Source organism: Panthera tigris, chromosome B1 (genome assembly GCF_018350195.1).
Source record: "Panthera tigris isolate Pti1 chromosome B1, P.tigris_Pti1_mat1.1, whole genome shotgun sequence".
NCBI classification, from domain to species: domain Eukaryota; kingdom Metazoa; phylum Chordata; class Mammalia; order Carnivora; family Felidae; genus Panthera; species Panthera tigris.
In genome coordinates this window covers 200037131-200052474 of record NC_056663.1, presented here as the reverse complement: position 1 = coordinate 200052474, position 15344 = coordinate 200037131, and the positions used below count along the sequence as shown (strand labels likewise).

Here is a 15344-nt window from a genome sequence, read left to right as displayed (position 1 = left end):
AGGAGGAGAGGGCTTGGCAAGTCCGGAATCGTGCATTTCTGGATCCCGGACCGCTCAACGGCCTCAAAACCCAAGTACTGTTACTCTTGACACCCACCCAATAGGCTGTTGTGGGACTGAGCGCGACGTGGGGGGGCCCTTCAGGGAGCACAGCTGAAGTGCAGAAGCATAACGGACCGAGCGGCCATCGAGGGACGGATGGACAAGCGAAATGTGGAAATTCCACACGATGGAATACTACTCTGCCTTGAAAAGGACAGAAATTCTGGGGCGCCTGGGTGGCTGAGTCGGTTAAGCGTCCAACTTCGGCTCAGGTCACCATCTCGCGGTCCGTGAGTTCGAGCCCCGCATCGGGCTCCGTGCTGACAGCCCAGAGCCTGGAGCCTGTTTCAGATTCTGTGTCTCGCTCTCTCTCTGCCCCTCGCCTGCTCACGCTCTGTCTCTCTCTCTCTCTGTCTCAAAAATAAACAAACAAACAAAAATTTAGGAAAAAAAAAAGGACAGAAATTCTGACCACACTAGGACATGGCCGGACCCGGAGGACACGGTGCTCGGTGAAATAAGCCAGGCACAAAAGGCAGCCAAACCCCACGAGTCCAGGGACACGAGGAGTCCAGAGTTGTCAAACTCAGACACAGAAAGTCGAGGGGCCGATGCCGGGGGCTGGGCTGGGGAGCGGGGGGGAACGGGGCGATGGCTGTTTCATGGGGACAGGGCTGCCGTTCTGCAAGACGAAAAGAGATCTGGAGATGAGCGGGGTGACAGTTGCACGACGTAAATGTACTTAATGCTACCGAACTGGAAGCTTAAAACCGGTTAAGGTGGCAATTTTGACGTGATGTGCATTTTGCCACAGTTTATTTAATTTTGTACACGTCATGGGTTACACCCATCACCTTCCTCTCCCTCATCCTGGTCTTCTTCCCCACCGGGGGTTCAGGTGGGGGTGGCTGCCGGTCCCCACCCACGGGCTGACTCTGGTCGTGGGGGCGTCTGCCTGGGCCCCCCGCCGGAGAGCAGGCTTAGCGGGTGCCGAGCCTGATGGATTAGGAACGTCCACCCCGGGCTCAGGCGGGGCCAGCGGCCGAGTGGCCCGTGTGCCAGTCCTGGTACACGGCGTTTGGCCTCCCGGGAATATTTAACTTTCACACGAGGACTTGGGTTGTGTGTCCACTGGGGGGTGGGGTGGGGGGGAGGGAGGGCCGTTCTGGGGAGGCACAGGCGAGTGGAGAGGGGAGTCCCCCCACCCCACGGGAGCCCCCCCACCCCACGTAACCAGGAGAGCTCTCCCCAGGTCCACACAGCGTGGGTCTGCAGTGGAGCCCCTCCCCTGCGCTGCACAGTCGTGGGGTTCTCCGCTCCCTTTTGGAACCGGTGAAATCAGATACGGTTTGAGTGGAGGGAGGAAGGCGGGCCTGTGGGCAGGCCCGTCGGGGGAATCACACGGAGGTCCCCGTCGGTAAGTGTGCTGAGAGGTGACTGACCAGATGATTGAACGCCACTCGTACTAAAAATATTTTTAGAGCCCTTCTCTTGATTTATACCCAAAAGAAAATACCGCAAAGGAGAATGAGTTTTCAACTCGAGTAGCACTTATGCCTGACCTAACTAAATTAGCTCTTTTAAACTGGTGGTTTTGCTCTGATGCCTGTAATAAAAATAACAATAATGTGCATTTAGAGGGTGTTTTATCCTCTCTGAAGCACTGGGCCTTCTGCGGTGGACATTCCCCTTAACTAGGCTGGAGGCCAGCAGGGTGACGGGGTGGGGGGGCGAAGTGGGGGGAGAGGAGGGTTGGGCGGGGGCAGGAGTCGTTCCCCAGCGTCTGATCACGTTTGGTAAAATCAGCAGATTTCAAACACACGAGACAGTGGGGTTCGCGGTGCCCTGAGAAGAGAGAAAGGGGCCGGGAGTCAGGTCTTTCCCTCTGTCAGGAACTGGGTTCCGTCTCCCCAAGTTCAAATGCGGAAGCCCTACCCGCCAGTGTGGTGGTCTTTGGAGGCGGGGCCTTTAGGAAGTGATGGGGTCCTGAGGTCATGAGAGGGGGCCCCCAGGACGGGATCTGCACCCTCTAAGAGAGCATGCTCCTGTCTCTGCCGCGTGAGGTCACAGCAAGGAGGCGGCTGCCTGCAAAGCCAGGACGAAGAACGCTCCTAGGCCCCTGCAGCTGTGACCCGGTGACCTGGGACTTCCCAGCCTGAAGCTCTGCTCTTTAATCCACACCCGCCCCCCCCCCCCATGCCGCTGTCTGTGTTGCTTCGTTATGGGTCCCCAGCTGACACCCCCCTTCTTTCAAGTTTGAGTGTGGGCTTTGCTCAGCCTGGAGGGATGGCTTCGGGGGCCTGCGGTGACACCGCGGCCTCAGCCTCGGCCCCACCCCCACCCCCCGGGGCCACTTCCACCAAGGTGCCCGAGGTTCCCGCCGCCCTTCTCCCGGCACTCCGCACCACCTGCCCGAGTCTGTAGGTGACTCAGTCTACGCTCCCGGGCCCCTCTGCCCTGCCAACTCCTTCCCACTCCGCTGTTCAGTTGAAGCTGGTTCACCGTCACCTCCTCCAAGGAGCCTGCCCTGACCACCCACATCCTCAGGAGGGTGGCGATCCCCGTCCTCCCACGGGCCCCCCTCACTCCATGTTGTCACTGTCCGTGAGCACATCAGCTTCCGCCACTGGGTGGCAAACTGTCAGGGGCGGAGGCTTCGAGTCACGCCGCCGTGTCCGGGCATCCAGCACAGAACAGACTCAGCGTGGGGCTCCCTGCTCGCCACCCGCAAGCCCAGCCCCATCACAGGCTCTGGCGACAGACTGTCCCCGAATCTGGGGAGGCCCGAGGAGCCGGAAATTCATGCCAGGTGGTCATTCGCTCGCAGCCCGGCCTCCAGTCCAAGAACCCTACCATCACAACTCTGTGCAACAGGTCCCACCCCAGACCCGCCTCAACACAGGTATCCCAGCGGAGCCCCAGCCCTGAACACCAGCCCCAAAATCACAGCCAGGGCCGTTTCTGGAGTGAGTCCTGTGGGCCACCCGCGGGCCAGCTCTTTCCATGAGTCACCTCCTTCAGCCTTGTGCGACGAGCATCCTTACCCCATTTCCCAGATGAATAGACTGAGGGACTGCCCAGAGCCCCACGGCTAGCAAGGGGCAGGGCCGGGACTGGACCCCACATCTGCTTGACTCTAAAGCCAGAGATTCCCACCCAGGACCACCGTGGGGGCCACCGGGTCAGTGGGAAGAGGGCGGTGGGCCCACAGCCAGAAAGAGCCGGGCGTCTCCCGTTGTTCCGGGACCAGCGCCTTCCCTGCAGAAGCTCCCGGTCATTCACAAAGGAGTCAGCTTGTCTTCGTTTTCACCCCGGACATTCTTCTTCATCTTGAGAGGCTTTCGACTGCAGGCGACAGCATCCCGGGCGGAGAGCACAGCCTGGGCGAGGGTGCAAGCCACAAATAACTCCGGGAGGGGTCTGCCGCACGGTGGGCAGGCGAGGAGCACGGAGGCGGTGAGCTGGAGGGCTGAGCCGGGACACGGATCTGAAGGCCTCAGACCTTATTCCCCAGGCAAAGGGGGTCACTGTGGGGCCTTGAGACAGAGGGGGCCCTGGCCCTATTGCCCCTTTGGAAAGCATACGCTGGGGGCCACTCTGCAGGTGGATTGGCGGGGGGTTCTGTGCCTTTCCCGTTTGAATTACGAGCTGGTGCCTCTCCTCTCCAAGGGGTCACCACGCTCACCCCCACCGCAACCCCCTGGGGGGTCACACCTGGACTCACCGCCTTCCCCTGGGCTTCTTGGCCTCCTTATCCTCTGGCAGCTTCTGCCCCGCCCTCCTCATTCAGTGTGGTGATACAGAAAACCCAGGGAAAGAAACCTCAGGCCGGGACACGAAAGGGCATTCGCTTTCATTACGGAAAACCAACCAGGCCCCAGAAAGCCAGGCAGCTTATGCCTACAGAAATTCCAAGACTCCCTGGATGAATAATATATGAATAATCATATAACTTTGCATTTTTAAAATGCTTTAGTCCAAGGGCTTTGGGCTCTTTGAAAATCATGAATTCGATTCAGGGAACGTTCCCTAAATACCTCCTCTCTAAGCTGGGCATAGGGTCATTCCAGAATCACGGGCATTCGGGAAGGATCCACGAGGTGCATGGGAGCCTTACTCAGAGGGGAACAATGGGGTTCGAGGAAAGGGCTGTTGCACAAGCCTGGGCTGGGTCTGAGGAACACACAACAGAAGGTGTTGTCCTCCAGGGTCAAAAGCAGGAAACGGACTTCATAGCTGAGGGAGGGGCCCCCGGACAGGATCTGTGACCCAAAGAGGAGGGCACAGCCCCTTCCAGAACCAAGGCCAGGCAGGGAGGAGTGAAGGAGAAGTACCCTGGCCTTTCTCGGCCACCCTCCAGTCTCCTGCGGGCGCCTCCCACTGGCTGAGCCCGGCAGCAAGTCTGAGGCCAGCCTGGGGGAGCAGGTCCACAGAGGTCAGCCCTCCGGGGCCGGAGCAGGGTGGGGAAGGGCAGAGAAGGGGTCTGAGAGTGGCAAACGGGTCTGGTCTGCACACTCAGAAGATGCCCTTTCTTGGACGCTCGGAAGTTAAAGGATTGCACGCGGTCCTTGGGACACCCCTTAGGACACGGATGGCATTCTTACTGTCCTTTTACGGCTGCATGAACTACAACTTAAAGAGTTTATGGGCTGAGTTGTGTCCCCCCCAAAATTCACATGTTCAAGCCCTCACCCTCAATATCGCAGAATGTGACTGTGTTTGCAGGTAGGGTCTTTCAAGAGGCGATTAAGTTAGGGGTGCCTGGGTGGCTCAGTCAGTTGAGCATCTGACTCTCAGTTTTGGCTCAGGTCATGAACTCAGAGGAGGGAAACCTCCAGGCTCTAAAGCCAGAGACCCATAGCCGACCAAACCTCCAGTCTGTGGGTTCGGGCCCTGCACGGGCTCTGCACCGACAGCCCAAAGTCTGCTTGGGATTCTCTCTGTCCCCCTCTCTGCCTCTCTCTCTCCCCCCGCCCCCGAAAATAAATAAATAAACTTAAAAAAGAAAAAAGAGGTAGCCAAGTCAAAAGGGGTCACCTGGGTGAGCCCTGATCCAGTATGAGATTCGTAGGGTGCGTCCTGATCCAATCTGACTGGTGTCCTTATAAGAGGAGATCAGGACATAGAGACACAGAGGGACGACCACGTGAAGACACAGGCAGAAGACGGCCGTCTACAGGGCAAGGAGAGAGGCCTCAGGAGAACCCACCTGCCCACGCCGTGGTCTTGAACTCCCAGCCTCCAGAACGTGAGAGAATAAACGTCTGCTCTTCAAGCCCCCGCCTGTGGTCCCAGGAGACGAACACAGGGCACCTGTAAGTGGTGATCTGGGGTTGTGGCCAAGGGTCCCTGCCTCCTGAACCTGCAAGTCTCCACCCCCGCCAGGGGGCCAAGGGACAGCGGGGCTGAGCTAGTGATGGCCCCAGCCCTGACCCATGAACGGTCATAAAGGGCACTGGGAGGGGTCTGCCACCACCACATCCTATGCACTTCTTTCCGGCCAGACCCCAAGGCCTCTCTCCCACCAGGCATAAAAGGCCCTTGTTAGAAACGATGTCTAATCCCACTCATGACGCAGTTAATGCTAAGCAGACGCCCCTGGTCTCACCAGGAGAGGGAGAGAGACAGCAGCTTCTGACCCCCCAGAGCAGAATTCTGGGAGACCGGGTGGCCCTGAACCCGGAGTCAGCCCTGAGGGTTCCTCTCTGAACTCACCGTGGCCCTTTTGTGGGGAACAGAGATCTCTTCTGGGCTTCGCCAACCAAAACAGGTGGCAGAGAGAATGAGGGGTTTGGGTTGGGGGCATGGGTCCTCCCGTCCACCATGACCTAAATCAGAAGTGCTGTGGCCCAAGACTTGAATGCAAGGCTTCTTTTTCTCTTTTTCCTTTTCTATTGCACGTTCATTGGTTTCCTAGAGCAGCCGTGACAAAGTGCCACCAACTGAGGGCCGGAAACAACAGAACTCGACGGTCTGGCAGCTCCGGAGGCCGGTGGTTCTGGAACAAGGTGGCGGCAGGTTGCCTGCGTCTGCGGGTTGTGAGGGGGAACGTGTCCCAGGCCTCCCTCCCCCCGAGGCACGGGGTTTGCCGGCACCTCCAGAGACCTCTACCGTCACCTTCCCGGGGCGCGCCCCCTGCGCACGCCCAGCTCTGCGCCCAAACTTGCCCTTTCTGCCACCACACCAGTCGTGCAGGATCAGGCCCACCCCGACGACCCCACGGCAAAGACCCTGTCTCCAAAGGAGGTCACGTGCCGAGGCCCTGGGGGTCAGGACTCCCAACGCACGAAGTGGCAGGGGCCACAACTGAATCCAGACACGGTAGAATCCGCGTGCGCAAGAGTATGGGGAACAGAAGTGCCACCGCCAGCATCAAGAGGCAGAACAGGGCCGGCCCCTAGAGGCCCCTGTGCCCTCCCTGAGGATAGCGCCCCGAGGGCACCAAGATCCGGACCGTGAGCTCACGGCGGCTGGCAGCACCGAGTGCTTCTGCACCCACCGCGCGTCCAAACCCAGAGCCCTTGGCCTGTCGTCCGAACGTCACAGAAGTGGACGCCGACCCCCCGAGTCTGGCTGCTTTCACTCAACGCCGTATTTACAAGGCTCACCCCTGTTGTCACGCATGGGTTCCCATCACAACAGACGGCCAGAGGGTCCCGTTGTGGGTTACATCCCTTCCCACTGTGTGGACACGGCACCACCCCCCCGGGCTGTCCCCACGTGGACCACCGCAGACAGGCCTCCAGGAACAGCGTGCGTGTCCCTCCCTGCCCACGGGGAGCAGGAGCGTCCCAGCGGACCTGCTAAAGCAGGGGGGATGTGGGTCTCTGACCTCCCTGGAGCACGGCGCACCGTTTTCCCCAGCGTTGACGCTGACTGAGAGCAAATTTCGGGGAGAACAGAAAAGGACGCCCAGAAGAACTCGCACTCCGGTTCTCAAGAGCATGGCTTCCAGCGTCCCCGGGAGGGCCGGACGTTTCTGGACGCCATCCCTGCGCCAGGCCCTCGTCGACTTCACTGACCATCATCCCCTGACCCCCCGAAAGATGCTGTCTGGCCGCCGCACCTCCCAGGGGAGAAGCTTCACTGGGAACCGGGGACGAGGTGACATACCCAAGGTCACACACTCGGAGAGATGCTTTCCAATCTCACGGCCTCGTTGAGGGCAAAGGCGCGGGGCAGCGCTGGACAGGCCGGCTCAGCACAGGCAAGAGATCACTTAATTCTCCCCGGCCCGCATCCCTCACTCTATTAGCTCCCGGACGTTAGGGAACCCGTGTTCTGACTCCGACAAGCTGTCTCGGCTGTGTTAGAACCTCGGGGCAATTTAAATGTGTTTTGTGTTTCATGACTTATAGATGAGGCCCCCAAGAAAGCCTGGTCAGACAGCGACAGCAAGCATGTTAATACAGCAGCACTTACGTGCATTATTTCTGGTCCACTTAGCAAGTGGACCGCTCTTCTCCCTCCTGGAAACCTTTGTTTCGAGGCGCTCCTCTCTCCCACCAGAGAAATCTCGGGAAGTCTATTCCTGGGGGGAACACGGGCTTTGTCCCCCGCCCTCCTGGTCTTTGGTCGTGCGGCCACTTCAGAGCCGTCCAGAGCCGTGAGATGTGCCCAAAGTCAACCCGCAACAGAATCCTCCCGAGACGCGTCTTCGGCTGGAGCCCTTGGCGCCCCACGTCTGTCCCTGTCCCTGTGGGCCTCCCCCTCTCGGTGACCAAGGTTCTGGCAGCTTCCAACCCCGAATGAGTGACCCACGGCCAGCACGGTTGGGGTCCCTAAGCCCATTCACAGTGAGAGGACACTCGGGGCCGCCCCAGGGGACAGGAGGCGGGGCCTGGCTTCCCTTACACCTGTTGAGAGAAGTGAGGGTCGGGCCAAGTGGCCCCAGGCGCAGTTAACGGCAGGACCAGCGCTGGGGCCCCGCCTTGCCCTCCGTCTCTCATCCCCCTGCTCTGGCCACAGAACCAAGGAGGACATCCCAGTTTCCAGTTTGCATAAGGGGTCGGTGCGATGGAGACGAAATTCAACGAAACAGTGAGGTTAATAACAATAGCAACTGTCCGTGATGGGTTCACTTGCGCCCCCTCAAAAATTGTAGGTTGAAGTCCTAACCCCAGGACCTCAGGACACGACCTGATTTGGAGACAGCTGCGGCAGGAGTAATCAAACTGAGGTCACCCTGCAGCAGGGGGGCCGCAACCCAGCACGACTGGTGTCCTTACAGAAAGGGGACAGTTAGACGCAGGCAGGGAGAACGGCAGGTGCAGACAGAGGCAGAGACGGGGGTGATGCTTCCCCAAGGAGCGCCGGGGACACGGGTGAGGCCCGGGACGGGTTCTCCCTCAGGGCCCCCGAAGGAACCAGCGCTGTCCACACCTGGATTCTGAGCTTCGGGGCCCAGAACCGCGAGAGAATACCTCCCGAGTGTGTGCGTGCCGTTATGGCATCCCCCGGGAACCAACGCTCCGCCCCCTGCTCGGCAGGTACGTGCGACAGCTTTAGGCCGGGGCGCAAATGTGGGCCACCACCAGCCGGCTACGTGGGACCGTCTCCAACCTCTCTGAGCTTCAGAAGCTTTGTGAGTTACGGCTGCCTTTGACAACAAATACATCTCAACTCAAAATGACTCACACCGTAAAGAAAAGGTACTGTCCTCACCGGGTAAGAGGTCTAGGGCTGTGGTCACTCGAGGGTCACTCCGGAGAGAGGTCGCTGGGACCCTGAGCGGTGCACCCAGCTACCCCCTCCGCAGACCCCCAGCCCGCAGGGTAATAAATAACAAATGGGCCGTGAGAGAATACGTGGGTGGTGTTTCAAGCCGCTCCGTGTGTGGGGATCTGTTCTGCAGCGACAGGAAACTAACACAGCGAGGATCAAGGTGAAAATGAAATCCACCCACCGGCCCCTCCGCGCGGCTCAGTCCAGCCGGATGAACTGGGTGAGCGAGCTGGGTCCTCACGCACCGACAGGGGCAAGTGTCAAACAGCAGCCCGTGTAGCGAGCTGAGCAAGTTGCTAGAGGAATGAACTACGCAGCCGTCTGTGCAGAACAGAGCCTCGTGGGAAGGACAGCCTTCAACATGGGGACGGCAATGGGGCGCCTGGGTGGCTCAGTCGGTTAAGAGTCGGACTTCGGCTCAGGTCGTGATCTCGCGGTTTGTGGGTTCGAGCCCCGCGTCGGGCTCTGTGCTGACGGCTCGGAGCCTGGAGCCTGCTTGGGATTCTGTGTCTCCCCCTCTCTCTGTCCCTGTCCCACTCATGATCTGTCTCTCAAAACTAAACATTTAAAAAAAATTTTTTTTAAAAACATGGGGATGGCAGTTACTTGTGGGGCAGGGGGAGGGGGATGGGCAGTGACCGTTCTTGCATCAGCAACATCAAGTCTCCCGTTTGTTTCTGGAAAGAAAGAAACCTACAATCGTAAACAGTGTCAATGGTGGGTACGCGGGTGCTTTTTAGTCACTTTCTGAATTTTTCTGCGTGTTTTAAGTATTTTTAAAAACTTCTGGCTCAATCAGTTGGAGCGTCCAACTCTTGGTTTTTGCTCAAGTCGCACACCGTGTTTCACGCTGAGCATGAAGTCTGTTTCACAGTCTCTCTCTCTCTCTCTTTGTGTACACACGCACTCTCTCTCAAAAAAAAGATACATAAAAATTTAAAATTTAAAAAAATAAAAACTTCTTAATTGGTTCTAATACGTAGGCCTGACGTTTAAAATCCAAGGATTTGACACAACTTGGAGAAAGCCGCCATCCGGGGGGTCCAGCGCCAGGCTCCCTCCCTCCCGCCACCCCACTCATGCGACCCCCCCTCCCCCACCGAGCCCTAGATTCCCCAAGGGCAGCATGCTGTGCAGTCCCCCGAGGAAACACGATGCTGCCTGGCAGGGTCTGGGGAGGTTTACGGGGCACCATCCACGGCGTAGCCGGTTATGACCCGTGACCGGGGCCGGTTGTTCCAACGGGTAAAGGTGTCTGACCCACCTCATCAAGGCAGTCAAGGGGCAAGACCAAGGTTGGAGGCCCCGCCTCAGCCCGAGCTCCCCCAGAGGGGGTGGGGTTCCATATTTGAGCCCCACCCTGAGCCCCCTTTCCATGTGTCTCTTTACCGTCACCCCCCTCGTCCCACCAGGATGGCCACTGCCTGGCCTCTGCCTCTGAAACACCTCCAATCCTCTGGCCCCACTCCCCGCCTCCCCCACCTGTCTGGCTATGCCTGAATCAGCTCAGGCACCGTCTCCTCCAGGAAGCCCACTTGTGGGACTCTGCCCCCTCTCCCCCCACCCAGAGCAGAGCCCACACACTGCCCACCTACGGGAGACAAGCATGGAGTGAACAGCTCTTGGCGTGACCCAGGTGTGTGTCTGTCCCCCCCACTAGCCTGTGAGCTCCCTGAGGCCCACAGCTCTGTCCTATTCATCACACAGGAGGCTCAGTGCAAAGGAGGCCTGCAGGCAGTGATGAACCAATGAACAAACGAATGAGTGAAGTGACTGGTCCAAGGTCACACCTGCTCTACCTCGAGCAGCGTCCTGATCGTCTAAGTTCAAGGGTCCGGCCTGGTGCTAACAGCAGGCGCAACAGACAGAGTGGGGAGGCCGCCAGCCGTGAGCCATGCAGAACTGAAAACAAGCTGGCCTCTGAGATGCCCCTTCCAGAAGGAAACGGAGCTCTGGCCCCAGTTCCCCGGGCATGCCCACGGGGAGGACGTCTCCAGAGATGCCCAGGGCCTGGCCACTCTGCCCAGGGCTCCTCACAGCCTCTGACCCCAGGGGCCTCGCCTGGACTCAGGACTGAGGGTCATTTTTCCAGATCCTCAACTGGACTTTTTTTTTTTAATTTTTTAAAATTTTTAAATTTTTAAAAATTGAATCTAGAAGGAATGCATGCTTGTTAAAAAAAAAAAAAAGGACCCTGACAGTCCAGAGGCAGATAAAGAAATATACAGGAAACACATAAGGGCTCCCCCCGCACCCCCTGTCCAGACCAGCGTCACGAACAGGGCGTTGATCCTTCCAGACACCAGCCCTCCCCGACACACGCGCATTTGTTTATTTTACAATGGCTCGCTTTAAACATTCACATCCTGTCGCCTGGACCCGGTGAAGCCTTGTGCGCCTCGTCTAGAGGTAGGTTCTCACGATGTGGTTAAATAAGCATCATCCACTGCACAGAATCAAGAGACAGTGTAAGACTCAGGGAAGGAAATGAACCCTATGGCATTAAAACTACCACTCAAAGAGACTCTTCTTTGGGTCGATGAAACAGAATTGTCTTTTCTTCCTTCATTCAACGAGTATTTGCTGGGGCCCGGGATGGAGCGGGCGCCGGCCTCACCGACAGGAACAGCGGTGAGAGACAGCGCGGTAAGTCCCGCCCTCTTGAGCTTACCGTCAAGTGGAGGGAGGGGGACACTAAACACAGAAATAAATAAAGCTCCAGAGTGCGTCGGACTCCTCGTCCCAAGGGAGCAGCAGAGAGCAAGGCGGGGCCAGGGCAGGGGTGAGGGTGTGCCCACAGCTCCAGCGTCCTGGCCCGTCTCCTGCCCCTGCCTCCCCGCTCGCCCCGCCTGTGCCCGGGCCCTGCGCTTTCAGATGTGGAGAACACATCACACACCGCAACCTGGGCTCTGCCACCCGAATGGCCAGCAAGGGGCTGGGCGGGGAGAGCCGGACCTGTGAGTGAGTCAGCTCCCCGGGCGTGGGCCTTGACCGGTGAGAAGCAGGAGGGGAGAGCCGAGCGGACACGTGCCCCCCCCCCCATGCTCGCACCTGCGGACCCCTGCAACACGGCCCCAGAGGACCAGAGCTCAAGCAAGGTGCCCTCTTAAACACTCCATGAGGCACTAGCCTCACTAAGCAAGGGCACTTGACAAAAACCCCAAAGAGGTGAGGGAAGAAGCCATGTGGATATTTGGGGAAGGAGCATTCTAGGCGGAGGAAACAGCAAAGGCCCTGAGGCAGGAGTGTGTCTGGTGGTTTCTCGGAACTGGGAGGAGGCCAGTGTGGCAGGAGCAGGTAAGCTAAGAGAGGAGAACCAGCCGTCAAGTAAGTTGGGAGGAGGGAGGAGGAGGGGGAGGGGCAGACATTCACGCTCATACGCGCAGAGTTCGAGTGCCCGTCACACAGGCCAGTGGGAGGCCGCACAAGCAGTGGGACACGTGAGGCTGGGGCCAAGGGGGGGCGATCTGGGACAGGGACTGCCGGGGGGCACCCATGCTCATAGAAAGCACTGGATGAGATCTCAAGGCCACATGCACCGAGTAATGAGGGGAGAGTCCGGGAACTGCTTCCGGGGCACATGAGAGTCCTCGAGTTGGGAGAGGAGGAGGAGAGACCCAGGGCGGTCAGCAAGGCAGGGGGCAGGCGGGAACGCGGGCGGGCCGGGAAACAAGAGAAAACTCTTTCGAAGGACAAAGTCAAAGGCAGCACATTCACGGAACAAGGTGCGGATCAGGACTGACCGTGGTACTCGGTACTCAGCGCGGAGGCCATGGCTGAACCCGAGGCACCAGTTTCCCCGGGGCAGCGGGGGGAGCGCCTGACTGTAGGAGAGGGTGGTGGCCAGAGGGGAGGAGCAGAGCACAGGCCTCGAAAGGGGCTGGTGCTGCAGGCTGGGGCCAGGAGAGTTTTCTGTGAGGATGGCAGGAATAAACCGCCTGTGCTCCTGTGCTAGCCGAAGGATCCAGAAGGGAGGGAGGGAGGGAGGGAGGGAGGGTGGGCACCAGCGCAGAGAGAAGAGAGAGTTCATCCTCATAACAACAGGAAAGGAGGGGTGACAAGGACAGACGCTGGTGAGTGCGCACAGGTGGCGGCCAGAGAATGAGGGGGAGCTCTTCTGTTCTTACTTCCCAACGAAGTAACAGGCAAGGCCACCCCCGGAGACTGAGCCGGGGGAATGTTAGCCAAACAGGTGCATGGATGTTCAGACAAGTGGAGAGATGGACGGCTGAGTGGGTGGGCGGGTGGGTGGAAGGAGAGACACTACAACGGATGGGTATTTGTGGGACAGATGTATACGTGGACAGATAGATGGCTGCGTGATGTCATAATGGACAGATGTGGTTGGACGGGTGGGTGGTTGAATGGACAGGTGTTCTTAACTTGCGGGTACCCAAGAAAGGTCATTCATCACCCTCATTGATCTCAATAGAGACCTCAAAGTCGGGTCATTATTTTCGAAAAGAAAGGATTGGACTAGGATATCTGATCGCTCTCGGGGACGGACCCGGAGGCAGCTGGTCCAGAGCCCGAGTTAGTTGAGCACGAACCTGTGTAGGGTGGTGAGTGAGGCACTTGACATAGGATCGTCCCAACGTCCCTGTGACTGGGATGACCGACCTTCACTGTCCAGACCGACCTTCACTGTTGAGATGAAAGCCAGAAGCATCGGCCACGAGATTCTGGCATCCAACAGGCATCCTATGCTGTAATGTCTGTTATTCCCATTTTTTTTTTAATTTTTTTTTAACATTTATTTATTTTTGAGACAGAGAGAGACAGAGCATGAACAGGGAAGGGGCAGAGAGAGAGGGAGACACAGAATCTGAAACAGGCTGCAGGCTCTGAGTGGTCAGCACAGAGCCCGACGCGAGGCTCGAACTCACCGAGGGTGAGATCATGACCTGAGCCGAAGTCGGACGCTTAACCGACCAAGCCACCCAGGCGCCCCTGTTATTCCCATTTAAAGATGGGGGACCTGGGGCACCTGGGGGGCTCAGTCAATTGAGCGTCTGACTTCGGCTCAGGTCACGATCTCGAGGTTCGTGAGCTCGAGTCCCGCATTGAGCTCCGTGCTGACAGCCTCTGTCCCCCCTTCTCTCTGCCTCCCCCCCACTCTTATGTACACATTCTGTCTCTCTCTCAAAAGTAATAAACATTGCTAAGCGAAATTAGTCAGAGAAAGGCAAATACCATATGACTTCACTCATGAGGACTCTAAGAGACAAAACAGATGAACATAAGGGAAGGGAAACAAAAATAATATAAAAACAGGGAGGGGGACAACACATAAGAGACTCTTAAATATGGAGAACAAACAGAGGGTTACCAGAGGGGTTGTGGGAGGGGGGCTGGGCTAAATCGGGAAGGGACACTAAGGAATCTACTCCTGAAATCATTGTTGCACGATATGCTAACTTGGATGTAAATTAAAAACAAAACAAGACAAAAATAAATAATTTTTAAAAAGGGAAAAGGAAAAAAAAGTAATAAACATTAAAATAAATAAATACAAGGGACCTGAAACTCAGAGAAGTTCAGTGACACTGGGGTCACCTTCCTTCCCGTCATCCCCAGCCACTAAATGTCCCACATGAGTGGGCAACACCCTTGCCAGGGCCACCCTCACCACCGACCTCAGACACCCCTGCCCATCTGGGGGGCTCACCCATGACCCTCCACTGCAGACTAAGGCTGGCAGTGACCCTCTGTGGCCCCGAGACCCTGGCCAGAGTGCACCCGCACTTCCGTGTGGGACAGGCCCGTCCACGCTGTCCCCCTTCCGTTCTCAGCTCACACTCTGGCGTCTGTCCTGCGGTGGGGGGGCGGGAGGGGTGCAGAGCCAACAGGGGTCCCCCCACGGCCCCCAGGCCCGCACTCGGGGAGCAGCTGGGAGGGAAACTGAGCACAGACATCTCTTCTGCAACACCGGGTCCTACTTTTTCCCTGCTCTGAAGTTCAAAAATCGATCACGAAGTAAATACCGACAAAACTACAATCCAGGTCAAAAAACAGGGCGCTCCCAAGGCCTGCGGAAGCGCCCCTCCCAGCACAACCCCTACCAGAGGTCACACACTGTCCTGACTTGTGTGTGAAACACTTCCTTCCTCTCCTTTATAAAGCCACCAGTAAGCTGCATCCCTAAACACCGCGCTTTTCCTCAACAGCGTGATTGCAATGTAATTGACGCACAACAAAAATGTTTATTTAAGGTATAAAATCTGCTAAGCTCTGACCCTATCTACGTGCCTCTCCCTCCTCCCCATCCCGTTCTCTCTGGAAACCACTGCTCTGCTTTCTACAGGGGGTTCCCACCGGGCCACCGTCCCTCTCCGGGCCCCCCCAGCACGGCTCTCTTGCACCCCAGACCCCCGCCCTCTCTGGACAGCCGCCCTGCCTGCTGCTGACCGCTGACTGTACTCCAGAGGGTGGCCACCTGCCCAAGGACTCCAGACCGGCTCCCGTCTGGGAAACCCAGCGAGCTTCTCCGCCGTCTGGCGGGCTGAACCACACCTTCTCCAGTACGCTCTGAACCCTGCCTAGGGAGGCCCCCTCCGAGTTCTTTCGTCCTTTTCTCT

At 57.9% G+C, this 15344-nt stretch overlaps 1 long non-coding RNA gene across 2 annotated transcripts in view; it reads right to left on the bottom strand.

The window, feature by feature from the left end:
- Positions 1-811: 811 nt before the first annotated feature.
- Positions 812-15344, bottom strand: part of LOC122238138 — a 39090-nt gene continuing 24557 nt past the window's right edge. For both annotated transcript variants that reach the window (XR_006217110.1, XR_006217111.1), the window contains 2 exons: positions 5252-5355; positions 812-1887 (listed from right to left, as the gene is read on the bottom strand). This is a non-coding gene — a long non-coding RNA (uncharacterized LOC122238138). The remainder of the gene's footprint in view (positions 1888-5251; positions 5356-15344) is intronic.